Source organism: Periplaneta americana, chromosome 13, assembly GCF_040183065.1.
Source record: "Periplaneta americana isolate PAMFEO1 chromosome 13, P.americana_PAMFEO1_priV1, whole genome shotgun sequence".
NCBI lineage: Eukaryota > Metazoa > Arthropoda > Insecta > Blattodea > Blattidae > Periplaneta > Periplaneta americana.
In genome coordinates this window covers 43,202,953-43,226,613 of record NC_091129.1, presented here as the reverse complement: position 1 = coordinate 43,226,613, position 23,661 = coordinate 43,202,953, and the positions used below count along the sequence as shown (strand labels likewise).

Sequence of the window (23,661 nt, the reverse complement as noted above, 5' to 3'; positions counted from 1 at the left end):
ATTATCAGTTAGTGGTTGTGGAAGTATGACATCATGTATAGCACAAGAACAGAATGTTTAGTACGTTGCCATATTATAGTTAGGTAGTACTTACGACTTTAAGGTATGTACTCTTGGATAGACCAATGTATGTTACAGTTGACATGGGACGACTGAGGTTGGTATGTTTATTTTCATGATCCTTGTATAGAAGGCGTTGTGATGTATTAATGAGTTGATCTGTCATTTTGTCTTAAGCTATCATGAAGGTAGGTACATGAGTGGTGGACCCGAGCCCACCCAATAATTTGTCGTGTTGCATGTCTGACTGTGAAACTAATGGAGGCGGGTTCAAATCTCGTTTGGGAAAAGTTACCTGATTGGGGTGTTTTCCTAGGCTTTCCCTCAACCAAATGAAGTAGAATTATTGGATTAATTTCGGCGTTGGCCTCGGACCCATTTCGTCATAATTTATTCAAATGTCATTGTCATCATTACCATACATAGTCTGGTTTAAATTCACAGTAAAATGTTCTGTATTCATATAAGAATGCGGCTGTTCACTGGCAACTATCATTCACAGAACAGAAGTGGTAGGCCTAAGCCTTTGGCCTCTCCTCTGTTGAGAAAAAAAAATATATGTACATTATTAACACAATGATATAGAATTTTCCCGCAAAATTTTGTGACAATATTGACAATCGCTATAATCCATTTTGAATCTTGCGTACACTACTTTTAGCACTTGAATATAAGTAATTGATTAACTAGTGGACTTACTCGTGACTCCACTTTTCAACACCTTTCAACAATCAAACACATCCACACAATAGGCAGAGAAGTTCGAGAAGACGCCGAGATCTAGTAGGCTCTGAGAATGGTGTGATGAAGCACCGAAACAGCTGTCAGCCGCACAGACTGACATAATTAACACGAGTAAGTCCACTAGTTAATCAATTACTTAATCGCTATAATGTTAGGTACGAATTGCCACAGTATTGATATTCTCAATTTGTGTTGTATTTTTGGTCCAGGAAAATACTCCCTTTTTCTGTTTTCAAAATAAATTCTTATCTTATTCTAATACTGTTTGTCATGTCATGGTTAAACTCACCATATATCCTCCTTTTGGCAGAACAGTCCTGCTTTGGGGATGTTGTCCTTCTGTTTTCCACGAGTCTGACAGAATGCTTACATATCCTTTCTTTGTAGAATGTTGACTTCAAATGTCCCACTTTTCCGCGAAATGAAGATGGCTTACTTAAGAAAGGAAATGTGTAAGAAACTACAGTACCATTTTATGAAAACTATGTGAAATATTTAGACATGCTGTGCAACAAATACTTCAAGGATTTAGATACTAATTTCTAGTAGACTTTGCTGAAACATGTTCCTCTGTGGTCTGAGGTGGAAAAGAGCATATCTACTGAATCCATCTGTTAATTTATGGTTACTGAATTAAAAGCACAAAATAAAAGATTAGTGAAAGCTATAGTCAAAGCAAATTTGTTTTTCTGTCGCATAATTCATAACTAGAGCTCGGATTTTTAGGTGCTAAAATTCGGGAAAATATGTGCCAAAAAAGGAAAAAAATATTTAATTATATTTTCAATTATTTTATGTGAATACAAACAATAAGAGGTATAAATTATGCTGTCTCGCCAACTGCTGAAGAATTACAGTATACAATGAGATTCATCCTCAAGTTGTTCATCACAAATTACTGACAATTATCGTGGAACACTCCCTTGTGCTGGCAAAAAGAGCACTCCACATCACAAGAAGTCAGTTTGGTAAATTTATAAGGCGTGTCACACACACACATCTATATCCTGTTCTTGTTGGCCGTCCAACATACACGAAATCTTATACATAGTGTGAAACCCACTATTTTTTCAAACACATTTCTATATTTTTCTTGCAACACATGTGCTGTATATCCACTAAGACTGTTAAGTTTTTTCTCGACATCACGAACATCCTTGAACTCTTCCTGACAGAAAGATCCCTTTCACTTCAAGTTTGTCAATTGTATTGCAAAGGAAACACAAGTTAGCAGATATATATATTGCCAAGTCTTTTTTTAACACTGTGTCACTTATCTAAAACATTCCAATTGAAGTGGCATCACTTTTTGTTCAGTTCATTAACGAAAGAAGAAAAACCACCAACATTTTCAGCATAATACTGTATTACAGCAAGCCAAGTTCCCCACCATGTTAATATCAATGTGGGTGGCAGTGGTATGTTGGGATTTTTATTCTTGAATATGTCAATTCTTCTCGGTGACTTAATGTTTTCCCCCATTAGAAATCAATTTATCCAAATTATGATACAGTGTTCTAATTTCTTTACATAATCTGTGTAAACCATGTGCAATACATGTAACATGAATCATTTTAGGATAACTAACAACATGACCTCTGGCTACCTTCTTCATATACGCTGCGGCATCTGAAAAGAAAAGTGAAACATTGTCGATTTTCACACCTGGCCAAAAAAAAAAAATGTGCATTGCTTCGTTAAATAATTTGCAGCTGTCACATGGTTCGTAGCAGTAATTTTTTGGCACGTTAACAGAAAACATTTCTTCGAAATCACTTCATTATTTTTTAATACTTCAACAATGACATTTCCAACTTTCCTTCCAGTAGAGTCCGAAGTTTCGTCTAAACTAACCCAGATTTTTTCATTTTCACAAATTGAACGAATCTGTTCCAGAGTTTCTTTGTAACACTTTGGGGGACAATTTTGACTTTTCACGAGTGTCAATATTTGAATATTTGGTGAGAAACTTCTGTAACACAGGATAATTCACTTTATAAATGAGCATGTCTGCTGATATAAATGTCCTACATAAATCTGCACAATAAACAAAAAAATTGTATGTATGTATTTATTAACACAGCAAATGGGTAAATAACCGGTTGCAGTGGTAATTAATTACACTCATTTAGAAGGGCCTTTAAAAAAACCTGAAACTGGTTCACTAATCAGAGCTTGTTTCTTCGTTTTATTCGAAACTGCAGCGATGTGTTTGTTGCCAGCTATGTGTTGTGTGACCTGAGTTCGCTGTTCAGCCTTATTGCTTTCCCACATGGCTGGCAGTACACGACGCTTAACTAAAAATGTCCTTAAATTATTTATCGTATTGCTGCAAATGATAACTTGTCGTTGCTTTTACTTTAGGCATTGTTGTAATGGACTAAACAAATGTAACTGTGAAAACCATCACCTCACAGGACTAGAAATTAACAAGTGAGTGAGCTGGTCTCGACTCAAGTACCAGTGTATAATGTTTTTTTGAAAGAACGGAATATTTTTTAAATATTTATGGTAAGACTGATAAGGAGCCCTTACCATTGAGAAACAACATGCACTAGCTAGAGATATGTTCATGATTGGAAACGGAACCAGACGCAGCTGATGTTTATTACATCTAATTACTTCCTGAATCAGTATTATGGTAACTTACAAGGCACTCCTAAATGACACATCAATGTTTGTGTGTATTACTGAACAATTTTTTAGTGGTGACAGCTCTTATCACTTGTGGTGAGAGAGCAGACTGTAGTTTCACAGGTCCACAGATAGGCAATTCCGAGAAACAGTTACCAGCTGTCACTTCTAAGCAACTGCACCGAACATTCAGGTGACGATTAGGCTTAATCTGAAATGGGGCTTTTGTCGAAAAATATTTGATGAAAACTTAATTTTTATGTGTTTTAATGTAAATATTTGAAAATATGTACATATTTGCTCTAAAAATTCGAAATAAGTGTTCTTATCCATGCTGAATCTTTCGTACACTACTTTTAACACTTGAATATAAATAATTGATTAAATGGCGATCTTACGCGTGTTAATTATGTAAGCAACTACAAACAGGCACCAGCACACAAACCAGCCACACACATGGACAAAATCATCAGAAACAACATAAAATTCAGAAAACAGACAACAATAAAAAGCACTATAGACCTAGTCAACAAAACAACAACACATTCCACACAGTGCAACACTAGCATCTTTCGATATCACTAACTTATACACTAACATACCGATACAAGACACATTACAGATACTAAAACAAATGCTCACAGACAACAACACACCAAAACAACACATCGAAGAAATCATACAAATCACAGACATCATAACAAAGCTAAACTATTTCACACACAACAACAAATACTACACCCAAACAGAAGGATTGCCAATGGGATCACCCATATCTAGCATACTAGCAGAGATATTTTTACACAACATAGAACAAACATACATATTCGACAATGAACACAACAAATATGCAGAAAACATAATATACTGGCACAGATACGTAGAAGACATACTCATACTATACAAAGGAAACAAACGACAAATACACAAACTACACAAATACATAAACAAAATACACCAAAAACTCCAATACACACTGGAACTTGAAAACAATAACTCCATAAATTTCCTAGACATCACCATAACAAAAGTTGACAACAAACACACCTTCAAAATATACAGAAACCCACCACCACCACCACCACCACCACCACACACATACACAACACATCTAATCACCCCACACAACACAAACATGTTGCATTCAGGACAATGGTACATAGATTACTCAACATACCCATGAGCCAACAACATTACAATGAAGAAGTGAACACAATCAAATACATAGCACAAGAAATTAGTTACAACCCAAACATAATAGACAACATCATAAGGAAGACAAAACAAAAACTCAACAAACACAAAAACACACAAAACACAACACAAACACAAGAACACAAGAAATATATCACACTAACATACGAAAACAAAAACACACACAAGATCGCATCCTCATTCAGAAAACAGAAATACAACATAGCATACAGAACAGAAAACACACTACAAAGACATCTCAACACACAAACAACACAAACAAATAAATACAACCACACAGGCATATACAAACTCACATGCAATAGTTGCGACAGTTTCTACATTGGACAGACAGGCAGATCATTCCAAACTCGATACAAAGAACACATTAAAGCAATAACCAGAGGACACAATACATCTACATATGCCGAACACATAACTAATGCTAACCACACATACAATAACATAAATACAGACATGGAAATCCTACACATACAACCAAAAAACAAAAAACTCAACACACTAGAACAATATGAAATATACAGACACACTAAAACACACCCTAATCACACACAGATCAATTTCAGAACACACACACTATTTGACACAACTCTTCATCACATGAACGCACCCACACAACAGGCAGCGAAATTGAAATAGTGCCGAGCTATAGTAGGCTCTGAGGATGGTGTCAAGTAGCACCGACACAGCTGTAAGCCACACATGTTTACATAATTAACACGAGTAAGATCGCCATTTAATCTATTATTAAGCGTTCTTATGTGAAATAAAATTTAAAATATATGCTTAGGTGACCCTGTTCGAAACTTAAAACACAATTACAAGTTTCTATTACAGTGAAGGCTTATGTGAAGGCAGCAATGAACCTCCGGGTTCCTTAAAAGCCATAAGTAAGTGCAAATAAAATATTTATTTACCTAAAAATCCTAGCGTATTCATATCTGTGCTAAGTTCGATTTTAAATTACTGAAATATGATGTTGAGTCAATAGTTCTCAAAATAGACATCTCATCTGCATCTAAGAAAGCTGAATTAAAGTTTCCTGTGAATTTTCCTAACAAGATTCATGATAAAATTTTGCATCATGTTGCAGTCAGATGGTTGTCACTACAGTCAGCCATTGAACGTTTTGTTAAAATATTGTTGTTAATTAATAAACTAATGCTGAATTCTTGGAAATAAAGCCATCAACACTTTGTTCTCCAATATTTCACACACACAGTGGTTTTAGAGAAAAGGACTGGACATTGCTGAATATGATTCTGATCTATTTCTTCCTTAAGACTTCACAGTGGACAAAGAGATGAAGAAATAATTCTAATTTTGCTCATGCACTTTGACCAACATTCATGCCCTGTAAGTAATCGAAAGGATATAACTGCACTTCTCCTTAGATACTGAGGAATTATATTTTGTTGCACAGTGAGACACTTCCACCTTTTAGTATTTGAAATTTCGTGGAGATGATGTGTGATATTATATCTTCATATTTTGAGATGATTAATGTTTTAACTGTTTTTTTTTAGTTTGTTATTTTAACTAAGCTATATCAACTAAGTACTCGCTTATTTAGCATCGATGGGATTGATGATAGCGAGATGAGGCCGAGGATTCGCCATAGATTACCTGACATCCATCTTACAGTTGGAGGAGAAAAACCTCGGGAAAAAATCAGGTAATCAGCCTAAATGGGGATCGAACCCTCGCCCAAGCGCAACTTTGGATAGGCATGCAAGCGCTTCAGCTGATTCAGTTATGCTAGTGGCCCTTTTAACTGTTGAAAATAATAAAGTTGATATGGAGTTTTGAAAGATTTCACTTCCCTTCTCAGCAAGACAGTTAGGAGCTTCATTACTAGATACCCATTGAAAAACTATCCTTTTGTTTGTTAAGCTTCATCAGATGGTGTAACATTTTCCAATAATAAGCTTCTTTTTGTCTCTTTCTTAGGTGACAGACTGGTTATTATAGCAGTAATAGCTGCTTTAAAATCACTAAATGTAACAGCTTATTCAAAATAAGAGATCCAGTACAACAGAGCATTAAGTTTAAGAGACATGTTTGATCCGACAAGTTAAATGTAGAATAATTAAATCTAGGTCCTTCAATAATTGTCACAATTTATTCGGCCTAATGGTTATTCAAATAAAACATTAGGTCATGATTTTTTTATAAGTTAAATATGATTAGTGCTTCCGCCATATATGGCATCTGTTGCATAATTAGAAATAACATTATGAGCTAAGCATTATTTCTTAAACTTAATGTTTGCTACCATATTGTGTAGCTTAATCTTTACGTTCATGTTTGAATTGAACATTTTTGCCTGACTGGCACTGCAAAATTTAAAGAGACATTTTTGGTCCGACAAGTTAAATGTAGAATAATTAAATGTAAATCCTTCAATAACTGTCACAATTTATTAGGACTAATGGTTATACAAATAAAACATTAGATCATGATTTTTTATAAGTTAAATATGACTAGCACTTTCGAGGTATATGACAACTTCCTTACACCTTATATTTTACGTTCATACAATTTGACATATGTTATCTCTTAGACCTGATGATGGTATATAAGGCGAAAGCGCTAGTCATATGTAACTTATAGAGTTTAAGTGTCGAATAGATATTTGGGAATGGATATCTTAGGCCGTAAGAATAACAAGTAATACACTTGTCCAACCAAGGTTTATTAACACTTAACTAATACAGCATATTGGCAGCAACGTGCTCACAGTAACCATGGTAACTCAGCTCGAAAAATACGTCTGCAAATTGTTCACCATGAGTGATGCTGGCAGTCATTGGTATTATGCTGCCACACCAGCCCCCCACGGAGTGAAGGAGCTAGTCTATGAGATGGACCGGTACCACGCATGGCAGCCAGAATGGGTGGTGACGACAGTCTCTTGGGCTGACACTGCAGGATTATAATGTGGGAGAGGGTCTGGGTTATGGAATGTCACCAGCAAGAATGTAAGCTGTCTTCACTCTATCAATGCTGACATGCAAGGGCTTACTGTTGATTTCTATGATTAGTGTCCTGTCGTCTCATTGCACAACTTAGTGAGGTCCTGTGTGTGAAGGCTGGAGAGCACCGCAGACTGTGTCATTCCACTGAACACATGTGTGCAGGTGGCCAGCTCCTTGAAAATAAATGTGCTGGGCTGCCATGATATAGGGACTGGACAAAGACGTCTCATCTGTTGCACTATTTTGGTGGCGAAGTCAGAGATGTCATTAGGTTTCTGTGTCTCTGTTGCTCTCAACAATTCACCAGGGATGCGAATAGACTCTCCGTACACGAGCTCAGCTGAAGATGCTCCTAAATCCTCATTATGGGTGCTACGTATACCAAGGAGGACAATGAATAGTGCTTAGAACCAAGACATGCCCAGTTGGCACATAATGGATGCCTTCAGTTGTTGCTGGAATTACTCCACCATATCATTAGATTCATCCTCTGATTGAGGTTCTGGCTGATATGTACATCTATTATCGGGCAGTACATCTCATTTGACGATATGTGTCAGAGGAAGAACAATTGTTTGTATGCATCTGAAGTCTGACTAGTGTAATATGTAACTAGTCGGTGATGTATGCAACGGAGGGGGAAAGGAACTGACCACCCTACCCCATTATCTCATGGCCTATTTGTCTCATAAGTGGTGCCTTGTTGGTATCACTTGTGAGGTTCAGACCTGTCTTCGGACAGTTAACTAAACAATAACAACAATCATTAGATCTGGGATGCCAGCTGGTTGTACAGAACCTTGTGGTGCCAATTAACTTCACTAGGTTTTGGAAGAGCTGGGGTTCAAACTGTCGGCCTTGGTCTGTTGTGATACATGTTGGACATCCAAAGTGGACAACCCAGCATGTAGGAGTGGTCCAATGATTCAGGTGCACATGCTGGAAACGTGCTGATGGTGTGAGGAAATTTTCTAGTGGGGCTGTGACATGTCAAGCTCGGGGTCAGATATGGCTATCTCACTTACACTGGGCCACACGAAGCGCTCTGACAGTTGCGCGTGTGCCAGGATGACTGAAGTCATGCAGACTCTCCAAGACTTGCTTATAGTAAAGAGTCTGGGACAAGATGTGGATGTGTTACAGAGGAGGGAGATTGGTTCCAAGAATTTCGATCTGTTGCAGGTTTAAAAACAAGTTACCATTTATCAGTTGTTGCAGTTTAGGATCACTCTGATGGAAAACTGCTACAACACAAAAACAGTTGATGGAGTTCCAATTGGCATCGTTCTTGTTCTTGCCCTAACATGGTTCAAGATGTGCTTTACTTCTATACCTGCTTCATCAGCACTAAGTAAATTCTTATCTGCGCCATCCCGCAAAACTCAAATGTTATCCAGGTTGCTGTTAGTTGTCATTGTAAACTTTCCTTTCCTTGCATCGTCAATATATTTTTGTCCTATCTCTATTAAAGTCATGATGTTGGTACAGGTACCCACGAAAAGAAAGAAATAGCTTACCTTTCTGTGATAGCACTAACTGAGGATTTTGTTCCATCTTTAAAATTTTCAATTCTGATTAGTTCTGCACTTGAAAATTTTTACATAGGATACTCTATGAAAATGGATATAGTGTACATTATAGAGCTATGGACATTATGACTCTAGACATCAGAGTGAAGTGGACATTATACTATTATGGACATTTTGACTCTGGACATCAGAGTGAAGTGGGCATTATAGAACTATGGACGTTTTGAAGTATGAATATTATAATCCTGGACTTTATGTCTGGTAACCATCCTATCTAACATGTCAATTCCATGGTGCATGATAAATCTCTGGAACCATTCGCAATAATGGATTCTTTTTTCATCTGTACAACCGACACTTTATATGGATATAACTCGAGTTCTTTTTTCACTGCTGTGTATCCAGAACCATAAGAAAGATTGGTTTGTTGGGCCAATTTCTTTACTGATTTCGTTGGCCTTTTAAGTGTCCTATCTGAAATATCAGCCATTTTCTCTTCAGTTAAGATATCTGGTCTACCACTCCTCCCAACATCATGCACTGAAGTTGTCTTGCGAAATTTATTTATTAAACCACGGACATTATCCCGATGTGGTACCGGTAGTCTTGAATTTGGAAAACTTTCAACGAATTTATATTTCACTTTCGCAGTGTAATTTATTCCTCTTCAAAACGTATTCTCCACTACAAACACTCGTTCATTGACAGAAAACATTTTACACTCGTCTATCAAGTAGAGATTGAAGTGGACTAACAAATGTTCTTCAACCCTTGTGGCAGTCAGGATTTGCGGCCGTCATCTTGGAAGGGTGTGAGTCCATCAAACCGGAATGAAAGCAAGAGTGCCAACTTTCTTCTGGGTTACTAGAACTAATGGAGCTGTGACGAAACTTCTCGATCAACACTGTAGGTACATTATGTTTCGATTTTCAATGTTAGTAACAATCGTTCATTATAATATCTATTTATTTATTTAACAGATTTATTTCTACTGGCAGAGTTAAGGCCATATTATATATTATATATAGGCCAATATTATAGGTTAATTAAAATGTTTATGTAATTAAATTACAAAATTTATAATATATTGTAACCCACATGATGTACTCATGGGTTTGTGCAGTAAATTCTATTATATTCTCTTTTTTTTAATTAAGGAGGAAGTCTCTTGAAAGAAATAAATACAAGATTAAAATAGTAGTACTTACACTTTTATAGCCAAAAGGAATTTTTTTAAATGTTCTGGATATGACAATAAAAGATCAACGATAATTCAATGCAAATTTTAAATATTTATTTATTTAGTCGACCTGGTTGGCGAGTTGGTATGGCACTGGCCTTCTATGCCCAAGCTGTGGGTTCGATCCCGGGCCAGGTCAATGGCATTTAAGTGTGCTTAAATGTGACAGGCTCATGTCAGTAGATTTACTGGCATGTAAAAGAACTCCTGTGGGACAAAATTCCGGCACAACTGGCGACGCTGATATAACCTCTGCAGTTTTTTTTTGGGTTATTTTACGATGCTGTATCAACATCTAGGTTATTTAGCGTCTGAATGATATGAAGGTGATAATGCCGGTGAAATGAGTCCGGGGTCCAGCACCGAAAGTTACCCAGCATTTGCTCGTATTGGGTTGAGGGAAAACCCCGGAAAAAACCTCAATCAGGTAACTTGCCCTGACCAGGATTCGAACCCGGGCCACCTGGTTTCGCGGCCAGACGCGCTGACTGTTACTCCACAGGTGTGGACCCTCTGCAGTTGCGAGCATCATTAAATAAAACATAACATTTTTTTTATTATCATTTATTTTAACTTTAAATTTTGTTTAAATACAATATTGATTATTATAACCTTAAATTTTGTACAAATTCATCAATTTATTCCTTAAGTTAATTTTTTCCTTTCTGACATTTTTTCACTTGCCCGTTTCTTCAAGAATCCAGCAATGGTCTCCCTATACATTCTCAATTCATCTTCCGATATGTCTTCTTGTTCAGTATTCATGAATTGTTTTTTTTAGTATCTCAATCTGCAGGCGAAAATGACACAAAATACATATTATGCTACAGCAGCAGGAAATTTCTTTAAAAAAGCTATACTAATGACAAAGACGTTTCAAAAAGGAAACTGGAGGGACAGGAAATAGAACTAGAGGACGCTAAATAAGTGCCACAAAAATTGAACTTGACCAAGCAATGATCAAAGCAAAGGAGTTAGAAAAGAAGTTGAAAGAAAGTGGTGCATACCCGTTTTTTCTAAAGATGGGAAATGGCATTAGAGCTGCGGTCGGAGAAATGACTGAATGTCACATAGCAAGGGAAGCCTGTTGCTATGGTAACAATGGTTGAGTTGTCAAATTTATAGTTCCCATGTGGTGAGTGCTCAATAGCTCTTTTGGCGCCATTTGTTGTGAACATAATGTCAGCCAGTAATACATTTTGTATTTCATTTCCTGTCGATTTTTGTATTCTTTTAAAACTTCGCATCAACTATCAATGAATGTTTTAATCTTAGTCATCTAACGTCAGCTGGTAGCTTGCACCAGCTGATCATAAGATCGCTCAAATTGGCGAAGTAATGCTGTAGTTTCAACTATGGTCGCTCATTTTCATTTCATTTATTGTATTCCATAGATCTTACATTAGCATTGAAACTTTAATATGTGGAACAAATAACTAAGTTACAATTTTTTGGCGAGATGCGTATCATGTCCCATCTTTCGAAAAAAACAATTATAGATACAGTGACACTAAAGAATAAATTAACAAAAAAATGATTAGTGGGAAAAAAACTTATTCCAATTGTGTTCGAAATTTTAATACACACATGGTGAAAGAGTCATGAAAAATTATATACTTTTTTATGATAATTGAAAATTCTTCTCTTCATTTAAGTTACTATACAAGAAAATACACTGTCTTATTCATCAATTGTGATACTCCATACATTCTTAAGTTAGATGCCATGAAACTACTCTGCAGCACATATAAGGATCATCTTCAAATTTATACAGATGGATCTCTAAATCCTAATAATGGAACATCAGGAGCAGGGTATTATTTTCTAAAACATCAAGAAAGTTATTTCATACCATGTTCCTCCTCTTCCAGTCCTGACATTGAATTGCTTGCTATTGATGCTGCTCTTCAGTGTGTTACTCAAATTTCTGAAAAATCTATTTGCATACTTACCGACTCCAAGGGGGCTATATTTAATATAATTCAATATGGACCAAACCTATATGCACATAGAATTATTCCAATTCAAGAACAACTAAGTAAACTAAAAAACTCCCAAAGGAAATAACATTTCAATGGATACTTAGTCATTGTGGTATACCTGGGAACGAGAAAGTCGATAATATTGCAAAACAGGCAACATATTTGTAACCAAGACTTCAAGTGATATCTCTGTCCAGTGCTTTAGATTCAGTAAAGTCTCATTTTATAAACCTATGAATCAACAGTTGGCTCTCTTCTGACAAAGGAAAAATTTTACAGTCTGTACAAAAGAAATCAAATGACCTGGAAATGTACAAAAACTTGCCCAGACATGTTCAAACATTTTTAAGAAGAGCCAGAACAGGTCACATTGTCATTTAATTGTACCTACACCGATTTCACATTTCTGATAATCCTACTTGTTTGTGGTGTAATAATCATGATGAAGATCTGGAACACATTCTTCTATACTGTCCATCCATAAACCACAAAAGAAGTAAATTAAAATCATCAGTACCAGTTGCAGAAGATACAGCCCTGCAGTATATATTGACTACACCCCACCTCTGGCTACTAGCAACAGGCATCTATAATGAACACTGACCAAAATACCACTCTTTTCTCGTGAAAAACAACAACTGAATAGACCACAGTGGACTATAGTGAACTTTATGTTGTCAGTAAGCAGCTGGAGACATTAAGAAGATGATTGATTGATTGATTGATTGATTGATTGATTATTAACCAATTGTATACATAACTTAGAGCCCAGATTTATATGTGCTAGAAGTTAATATTATTAATCTATAATTTATGAACATACAAGCCATAAATGCCATTCCTGTCATTCAGTATTTACCTTTGATACCCTTAAAGGTCTTTAATAAATTAGCACGTGGTTTACAAGATGCACTGTCAGGTCCTTGTTACTAAGTTGTCTATTACAATTCGGAGTCCTGTGAACCAAGCTCAAAAACCCTCCCATCCGACCCCACATTCATTGAACTGTACTCTGTGTCATTCTTGACTTGTAGTAAGTTACTTACATAATAATCCAGGTCTAGACATAACAAATAATTACAACATTTAAACTCTGCAACACCTGCAATTAATATTTCCATGGCCTTAGCAGAGGAATGCTTTGAACCTATTGCATTCTTTGGCAGTCTTTCAGTTTCAGTATATAATATTGATTATGAATCACTCTCCATAGACAAGATGGCATGGTCAAAACTAGTATCGTTATCAAAGATGCTGAAAACGTGTATTTACAAGAAAATCTAGAATTTGATGCCTTCAATAAAGCAGTCATACTCAGTGATTCTTTAGCAGCTAACCAAGAGGTCATATGAGGATATGAGGCACTCAGCACACAAATGTCCCAACCCACAAAATTATATTTTCAGTTTACCGATTTTTTAACAGTGCGTGAAATGTGATACACAAATAAAACTTGTGCTGAAATCTCATGGAAAACTAGAAATGATAATTAAGCTGATTTACACTTTGAAAAGAACAATATGAGGAGGTCTTTAAAGCAATAAAGTCAATATGGAAATTTTGTGGGTTGGTTCATTTGTGTGCTGAGTGCCTAATATGATATAACACTCATTCCAACAGAAAAAGTATACTTGATATCCAAAACAAAATTAAAACCTTAACAGCATTAAATAAGAATACTGTTATGCAATAAGTCCCAGCACACTATGGACTACAAGGGAACAAAATAGCGGACCTTCTGTCAAAAACAAGTAAAATCCGAAAAATTCCAAATCATGAATTATGTCATATAGACCAGCTAAATTAATAATCAATAAAATTATTTAAAAAGAAATATATGAAACACAAAAATTTGAAAGTAACAACAAGTTATGGTCTGTCCTGACTAACGATTCATCAATCCTAAATTAACCTAGATATTAAGCACTGGCTGCATTTCTCATTATAACAGGACACATCTGCTTGGCAGCACCCCTGCACAAGATCTTCATATATATCCATCTCCAATGCGTGTCTTCTGCACTAAAGAAAATTCAGTAATGACAATAGAATGCCTGTACAAATCTACTGCATTAACCCCACTGCAATTGGACTCAGCATCAACATTATACTGGGAAGCAAGAAGGTCAATGGAGACAATCCAAGTTCCTGGGCTATAGACTACTGTTACTGCCACCACCACCACCACCACCACCACCACCACCACCACCACCACCACCACCACCTCCACCACCACCACCACCACAATCTTATGTACTATGTACTATGAGTGACATTTCAACTTCTAATTCATTTAGGCTATAATTTAGCTGTTCTTCCTTGAATAAACACAGTAGTATATTATGTATTAAGTAGTACGGTATATCAGACATGTGACAAACCTACCACAGCGACAAAATCACAGATATTCACACCCAATCACTAATTCATGCTATTTCCCCATTGACTCAATAACTCTTCATCCAACAGGAGAATCTGAAGGGATCGTAGAGTACTGTACGATCAAGGATCCCCATTTTATTGCTGGATGCGACTCAAATTCCCATCATCGCATTTTGGGAAGCACCTATGATAATCACAAATGAATAAGTTACGGAACATCATAAAAGACAATATGCTGCCATAGAGTAAAAACGCATCTTGATCCTAAATTCTTGGAGTGCAGGAAGACAAATGGCATTGGACACACAAACACATACAAAAACACACACACCTTTAAAGAACGATTTTGTTGAAACAGATATCGGATAATATAAAAATAAAAAATACTTTAATAATGCTTAAAAGATTTAGGACGAAATTATCTCATTGCATTTAATCACCACTTGATATTCTCTACAGTAACGACCTTGAAGCCAGCCCTCAGGAAGTGAAAGACATGACAACTCTGAGAAGTTAGGAACTGTTTGGAAATGCATGGGAAAGAGAAGGCATTCGGATGAGGAAGGTTTGTTATAACCTCTCCCCAAGTATAGTGTAGACAATGGCACATTGAACTCGAGATCTGAAACTGCACTCGGACATAGCTTCGAATATCACTTGGTCTGGTTATCTGAAAGAGCTTCTCATCTGACATTTTCTCCAAATGTAAGACATTCTAGGCTATTCCATGGTGAATTTCATTACTAGGGGGCGGATGTTGTTGAAAAGTCGTCATCTTATTTTTCACATTAAGACGATGCCTATTAATATAGAAATCCTTTCTATGTTAATATCAACGAAAAAAGTAATTTCTTATATAGAATTTTTAAAACTTTTTTACGTTTTTGAACTAATAGGTCATTTTTTAAATTTTTTTTTTCGGCATTTGTTGGTCATTTTTAATACTATGAAGAACTTTTAGATAATTTGGAATGCATTTTACTTTCTTCTTTACCAATAGGTCTGTTAAATCATTCTCTAACCAAACAGGTCAGTAGTAATTACCTACTGAATAAGTGAATAACAGTGAAGTTCGAGTTTTATAATTTGGAACAGACTGTAAAGTCCATTCCTCATTCCACTGAAGGCTTCACTTCACACAATGGAAGTAATATAAAATGCTTGACAGCAGCTTAGTTTAAGTGAGGACTTTGACCGCTACTGTTCTTTTGTCGGTACGAGGGTGTCTTTAGAATTTATGTTTGGAAGGGGGGAAACTTTCACCATGTCCTGGACAGGATTTTTTGTGTCCTCAACATGGTTCGGAAGGGATGTCTATAGTAGTAGGCAGTATTTTTAACACGAAGATTGCAAGAATGCACGCTGCACCCACAATTTGTTTTGTCATTCACACTTCCTCATCTCGAAGATCTGGTAGTAGCAAAAGTGAAGTGCGGAAGGAGGAGGAGAGAGAATGAAGGCCCTGACATGAACTATCTCTGATTGAAACACGTTGTAAACCCTATTAAAATCCTATAGTTTTCCCTTAAAACCTCAATTTTGTTGCATGTTCTTTTCCTTTATCTTGGCCAAATTCCAGGAAGTTGTCTCTTCTCTCCGAGATTTTTCAGGACAGTCATTGAAACAAGGTGACTAATTTTTAAGATGTTGTGGTGCGAGTACGGTGAATAATATTTAAATGTCAATTTCTTTTAATTTCATGCCTTTTTTCATTAGTTTAAGGGCATTTTAATGATCATTTTAAGTAGATTTTTAGGTCATCAACATCTGCCCTTCCATCACTAATTCCACCAACACATCTAAAAACTGTGGGGCATACAGAAAACAGAAAAACATGGAAGACAAGAAATTCTCATCAACAGAACTGGAAAGACACATTCAACTATTTAAATCCTTATGTAGATTTGGGAGCACCAGAGTTGGAGAGAAAGAAGACATGTGATAAGGGAATCATTAAGTGCAGCCCCTGCTATAACAGATAATGACAACATACCAGTACATGCTATTAACTCTTCACAGATATTATATTCATCACATCCAGACAGTTATTGATGTTTGGTGACATGCTTGAACCGTCGATGTAAGTTTAACTGAAGAGTAGCATTTAATGACCATGAAACCTTGAACCAACTCATCTCTTCCTGCAGCTGTGACTGATAAGTAATTTCCTTACTCCACTCTGTCTCCCGATCACAAAATCTCCAGCTCCCAACAGCAAATATAACTTGCACAGTCCTATTCACTCACACATTATAAGATTTATTAGTGTCGAAGTTTTAATAAATAAAATTGAAAATAATACTTTTATGAATTTATTAAGTAATAACGGTGTAAATTATTATAGATGATAAAAGTGATAAAAAGATTAAGACGTTATAAATTGGTAAATATTATTCTTTAATTTGACAGGATGGTACTAAGTTATAAATGTATTAGAAACATAATAGCAATGAATGTAAATGAGTGCATGCGATTGAATTGATTAAAGTGGAATTTATGTTATCATGTAATTAGTTTGACAAATAATGTGTTTAAACAAGTAAGCTGACAGCTGTAATAAGGTTACGTCGAGGATTTTGCTGACAAGCGTAAGCACAAGGTTAGACACTGCCCTACATATTCACATAGAATGTACTGATTCAGCTATTCTGTTTGTTCACATATTGTCTGCATCTGCTAACCTCTATGCGATATTTATTACATGAAATAGTTAAGTATTGTGTAAACAAGGAACTGAAATTTAAATATAAATATGACTGTGGTAAAAGATAATTTGATGAATATAGCAGCAAGGACGATTTATATACACTTGTTTATTATAGAAAAAAAATGAGAATTTCTATCTTAGCATGTAAACAAGTTTTGAATGTGTAAAAAATAAATGCGATAGGGTGAAAACTTGCACTAAAACCAGAAGTAAGTGTAAGTTAAACCAACATAAGTTGAATAATTATATGATAGAAAATTTGTTATTAAATTGTGTAAATATTGTGTATTATCATTATTTGTGAATGTATCAGTTTTAAGATTAAGTTTATGTACTTTTGAACTATTAATAAATAATATCAATAAGTTATCAATATCACTCACACATTATTCAACAAACAGAGCGTCCATAGTATCACCTACAATACACACATGTGTCAAGTAGATTATGCTATATTATCACAAGGCGAATGTGATTCACAACAACAACAACAACAAATATCTGTCTGGAAATTACATTTAAATGATATCAAAAATAGAAGACTTGCCTTATTCAATGATTTCAACAAAACACAATCTTGTTTCTTATACACATTATGAAGAATAACTTAATATGACATCTCAGTTTTGATTAATGATTCCAGCATTAAAGTCAGCAATAAATATATCATTTCACTAACACACTATTATATTCAGAATTAGCTACTATCACTGATGTTGCACACACGTACGCACACACATACAGACACAGACACACACACACACACATAGCGTAACATATTTCAAATACTAACATGGCCGATCACTATGTAAATATTAACATGGTCACTCTCTGTGTTTGCAGTAAATTACAAAATTAAAGTGTCAGAACTGTATGAAAAAAGAAGTTTGCACATCTCATACCTAAACAAAAAGGAATCTATCACTGAGAGTACTTTCCTTACTACTGCACTAACACTTACTGTATTACTTAGCATCGATAAAATTGGTGATAACAAGGCCAAAGAATCGCCACAGATTACCTGCCATTTAATAATCTCCTCCGTTGCTGCTTCTCTTTCAATTTTTAGTAAATTGACTGATTTCTCTTGATCATGATAGACCAACTTCAACTCTTCAAGCTCCTGTTCTACATCAGACAGCTTTTTTCTCCTCTCATAAGTTAAAGGTTTCTTTAATTGCACACGTGTTTCCAACTCCCTCTGCAAATAACAGTTTGACAGTTCACGATAAAAATATTGTCGATCTCTAGATTTAGTTCTTTCCATTACACTACTGTAACAACAAGACAATGGTGCGAGATTGTAAAACATTTCAAACTCACTACCATACCTTGTTCTATGATATACACAGTGACTTATCTTACCATATATCTTGTTCTGTTTCAAATTTAGCCATCATTATGTATGGTGTTATGCTGTAGGACTATAAAGTGTAAACACTGCTGCAAAATTAAAGAAAGAAAAATAGCCTACATACTGTACAAATTCAATGGACTATGTTATAACAAGGGACTGAATATAATGTGTTGAGGATTTAAAGAATAAACAATATCATGCCAGAAGAATCAGTCCAAGATAGGTTAGGGGAAAAAAATCAGAAATGGTTTCGACAGAATACTGGAAAACAGGTTAATAAACCAGACAAACATGTAGTATTCACCAAGCAGAAACGCCAGAAAAAGACCAAAGAAATCCTGGAAACTAAACATGTCTCAATCAATGAAACAAAGTAACCAATCTCCCCATAGCCAACGAGTTTTGTTCAGACAAAGCAACTTCAACTTGAGAACTAAGGCTGCACTCGGACATAGCTTCTGATTCTACTTGGTCTCGTTACTGATGGGGTTCTTGTCCAAGGTTTCCTCCAAATGTAAAGCATGTTAGGCAATTCCATGGTGAATCCCATCAACAAATCCGACAGGAAATGCAATATATCTTCAAACTATAACAATATAGATAAACCTCCATATAACAGACGTGGAACACAAGAAATTCTCATCAACAGAATCGGGACACCAACATTCAGCTTCTTAAACCCTTACGAATAGTTGGGAGAACCAGATGCTGAGAGAGGAATGTGATCAGGGAAACATTCAGCGCAGCCCATGGTCTAACATATCGGTACATGCTATTAACTCTTCATAGATATATTCATTGCAGCCTAACAGTTATTGACGTTTGGTGACATGCTCAAACAGCTCAACACTGAATAGTAGCGTCCAGTGACCACGAAACCTTGAGCCAACGCATCTCTTCCTGCAGCTGTGACTTATATGTAACTTCCTTACAGCACTTCGTCTTCCAATCGCAAAATCTCTAGCTCTCAACACGAAACCTTCAGCCAACTCAACTCTTCCTGCAGCTGTGACTAATATGTAACTTCCTTACTGCACTTCGTCTTCCAATCGCAAAATCTCTAGCTCTCAACACGAAACCTTCAGCCAACTCAACTCTTCCTGCAGCTGTGACTAATATGTAACTTCCTTACTGCACTTCGTCTCCCAATTGCAAACTCTCAAGCTCTCAACAGCAACTATAAATTACACAGTCCTACTTACTCATACATTATTAAAAAAAACATGACGTCCTCAGTATCACCTACACAATTTGTGTCACAGTAGGTTATGCTACAATTTCACAAGGCGAATGAGATTCAAAACGACAACAAATACGTGTCTAGAAGTTATATTTAAATGATATCAAACCAGAAGACTTTTCTTATTAAATGATTTCATCCAACACAATGTTGTTTCTTATACATTTTGAAGGGTAATTTAATTTGAACTCTCGTTTTTCATTAATAACTCCAGCATTAAGATCAGCAATAAACATTTAATGTCACTAACATCCTATGCAATATTCAAGGACTATGTACTCACGCACACGCTAACGCACGCACGCACACACACACACACACACTGTGTAATATACTTCAACATGACCACTTACTACGTGTCTATATAAAATTACAGTCACTCTATGAAGACGAAATTTACTCATCTTATACCTAAAAGAAGTGGAATCTATCCTGGAGAATACTTTTGTTACTACTATACTAACAGTTACTACATAACTTAGCATCGATGCAATTGGTAATAACAAGGAGGTCAAAGAGTCACCAGAGATTACTCACATGTAATTTCACTACGGTACGTCTTCCCTTGCATTTTCGACTAAGTTAATCGATTTCTGGAGCACTTGATAGGCGACCTTCATATCTTGAATTTGGCCTTGTATATGTGCCTCATTCTTTTGATTGTCACAAGACATGGCTTCTTGTTCTTGCACTATTGCTTGCAACTTCCTCTGCAAATAACAGTTTGACAGTTCACGATAAAAATATTGTGGATCTCCATATTTAGTTCTTTCTATTACATTACCATAACAAAGCAATGGTGCGAGATTGTAAAACATTTCAAACTCACTACCATGCCTTGTTCTATGATATAGACAGTGAATTATTGGTAGTAATTTCCTAGAAGACGGGCAAAATCCAACATGGCTGACGAAAACTACCAAAACGTTCTGCCAACTATGAAGTTCAAATGTCACCAAACATTACAAAATCAAAGATGGAAAATCAAACATATATTCATATTTTTAAGGAAGAAAAAGCCCTTCAAAAAATGAAAATATGTTTAATTTTTCATCTTTGATTTTTATGGTGTTTGGTTGCACTTGCACTTCATAGTTGGTAGTACTTTTCTGGCAGTTTTCGTCCGCACTTTACCCCCACAAATCACTAAAACACAAAACAAAACAATAATTTATCACCTAATCAAACAAAATTCAATCCTCATTGACGTCTTCAAAGACAACCGCTTCACTTGCATTATGACACAGGCTTCAAGGCAATCTAAACTTAAAGCATGCAGCCAACAAAGAACTAAACCACCACTTTGTCGTACAGTCAACTTCACATAACTAAACCATGTATTTACACAAAATGAAATTCTCTTTGAACTCTTATTACACCTTAACTTGTACGGAAAATTCAATGAACAATTCCTTGGAATCACAGGAACAGTTTTCTCGTCAACAATCGACACAATTTTTATTCACCAGCGAAAGAACTGAACCAAAATCGACATAAAATTTAATACTCTGTTCTATGTTCACACATCTTTCACAGATATCATAAAATGACAAACTTTCAATAGCTTTACCCATCAGACACAATATAACACCACTCACGTCAAACAACCAAGAACAACTTACTGACGTCATTATCCATTCAAAATTAACGAAAATTCTAGAACACATGATGACAACTATAACCAATCGAATCGAAGGAAAATCATAAAATGACAAACTTCCAATAGCTTTAGCCAGCAAAACAGTATAACACCACTCACGTCAAACAACCAAGAACAATTGACAACGTCATTACCCATTCAAAATTAACGAAAATTCTAGAACAAATGACAACTATAACCAATCAAATTGAAACATCATCAATGCGACACCTAGTATAAGAACTTAGAACTAACATATAAAAGTTACTAAAAATCACTAACATTTAACTCTAAAGTAAAAAAGTTGGTAATACTTAGTACATCCAACCAGGTGCCCTTCTTCTATGAAATTACCGAATTATTTTACGTTATCTTGTTCTGTTTGAAATTTAGCCATCAATATGTATGATGTGTTATGCTGTAGGACTATAAAGTGTAAACACTGCTGCAAAATTAAAGAAAGAAAAATACATACTGTACAAATTCAATGGACTATGTTATAACAAGGGACTAAATATGATGTTTTCCTAATAGTGGGTAGGCCTATACTGCTCAACCTGTTTCTGCACCTCTTTCTACTATGCTTCTGGTTATGATCTCCTATGAGGTCAAATATCATTTTGAGGGGCAACAGTAATTACAAACTTATTATCAGCAATCCCATATTGAGGATTTAAAGAATAAACAATATCATGCCAGAAGAATCAGTCCCAGATAGATTAGTGAAAAAAAAAATCAGAACTGGTATCGACAGAATACTGGACAACAGGTTAATAAGCCGCACAAACATGTAGTATTCACCAGGCAGACAGGCCAGACAAAGACCAAAGAAATCCTGGAAACTAAACATGTCTCAATCATTGAAACAAAATAACCAACATCCCCACAGCCAACGAGTTTAGTTTAGACCAGCGTTTCTCAAAGTGTGTTCCCCGGAACCCCAGGGTTCCGTAAGCAACTCTTAGGGGTTCCGCACAATTCCTTACATGAAATTATTTACTTTTTAATCTCTAAAATATAATGTTATAAAAACATGAAAAAGAATAAGAACAGAACTATAACTGTTTTTTCAGCCATTCTATTGACAGTAATCAGACAACAATGGGTACCGTTTACGGCAATCTAATCATTAATGCACATTGTTGAAATAATATTAATAATAATAATAATAATAATAATAATATGATAATAATAATAATAATAATAATAATAATAGTAATAATAATAGGTGCGCTGGAAATAACTTAAGTGTCTGCAGCTAACACATTTTTCAACAATAATGCACAGGTATAAATTGTATATGAAATTAATTGAAAGTTCTGTGAAGGATATTTCGCAGAGTTGTTTTGACATTCTTTCAAGAAAGCATAGGAAATTTCTTTTGGAGAAGAAAGAACATTATTTTGAAGTTCAAGGTGAGTTACGTGTTAATTTTGTGTCTCAACGTTTATTTAATAATATTCGAAAAAGGCCAATGTTTTAAAGAAACATTGTGCGAGTTTTGTCATCTCTTCTTCAGAATTGTGCAAATAGAGGGCAAGACCGATTATTGCGCGCTACGTCATCATATTTTTAATACCGAGTGATACCAATCATAACTCTACTTTTTTTTCATACAGAGTGACAATGAATCATGGATCGGTGGCTTAAAACAGGACCATTAAAACAATCAACATCCAAGTGTGCCACTATAACTTCAACTATCCCTAAACAAGTATGTGGGTCTGATGAAGGCGAAATGGAAACACCATGTTTACAAAATAGCTTCTCGTCACCTGAAAATGTGAAGGAGCCAATATCAAAAACATAACACGAACCTGTAATTAAAAAACGTAAGCATAATGAGAGTTAGGCTACTTAGCCTTGGACTTCATGGATGCTAAAAATTGCCCTTAGTGTGTAATATGTGGCAGAATTTTTCCTAATAATTCGATGGCACCTTCAAAATTAGTCG

At 35.5% G+C, this 23,661-nt stretch overlaps 1 long non-coding RNA gene across 1 annotated transcript; it reads right to left on the bottom strand.

Annotated features, from left to right (window-relative positions):
• Positions 1–10,934: 10,934 nt before the first annotated feature.
• Positions 10,935–22,617, bottom strand: LOC138711828 (uncharacterized). Its single transcript, XR_011335482.1, has 3 exons — positions 20,606–22,617; positions 18,493–18,672; positions 10,935–11,190 (listed from the first exon to the last, which is right to left on the bottom strand). It is a non-coding gene; the product is annotated as an uncharacterized lncRNA (long non-coding RNA).
• Between the last annotated feature and the right edge of the window lie 1,044 nt (positions 22,618–23,661).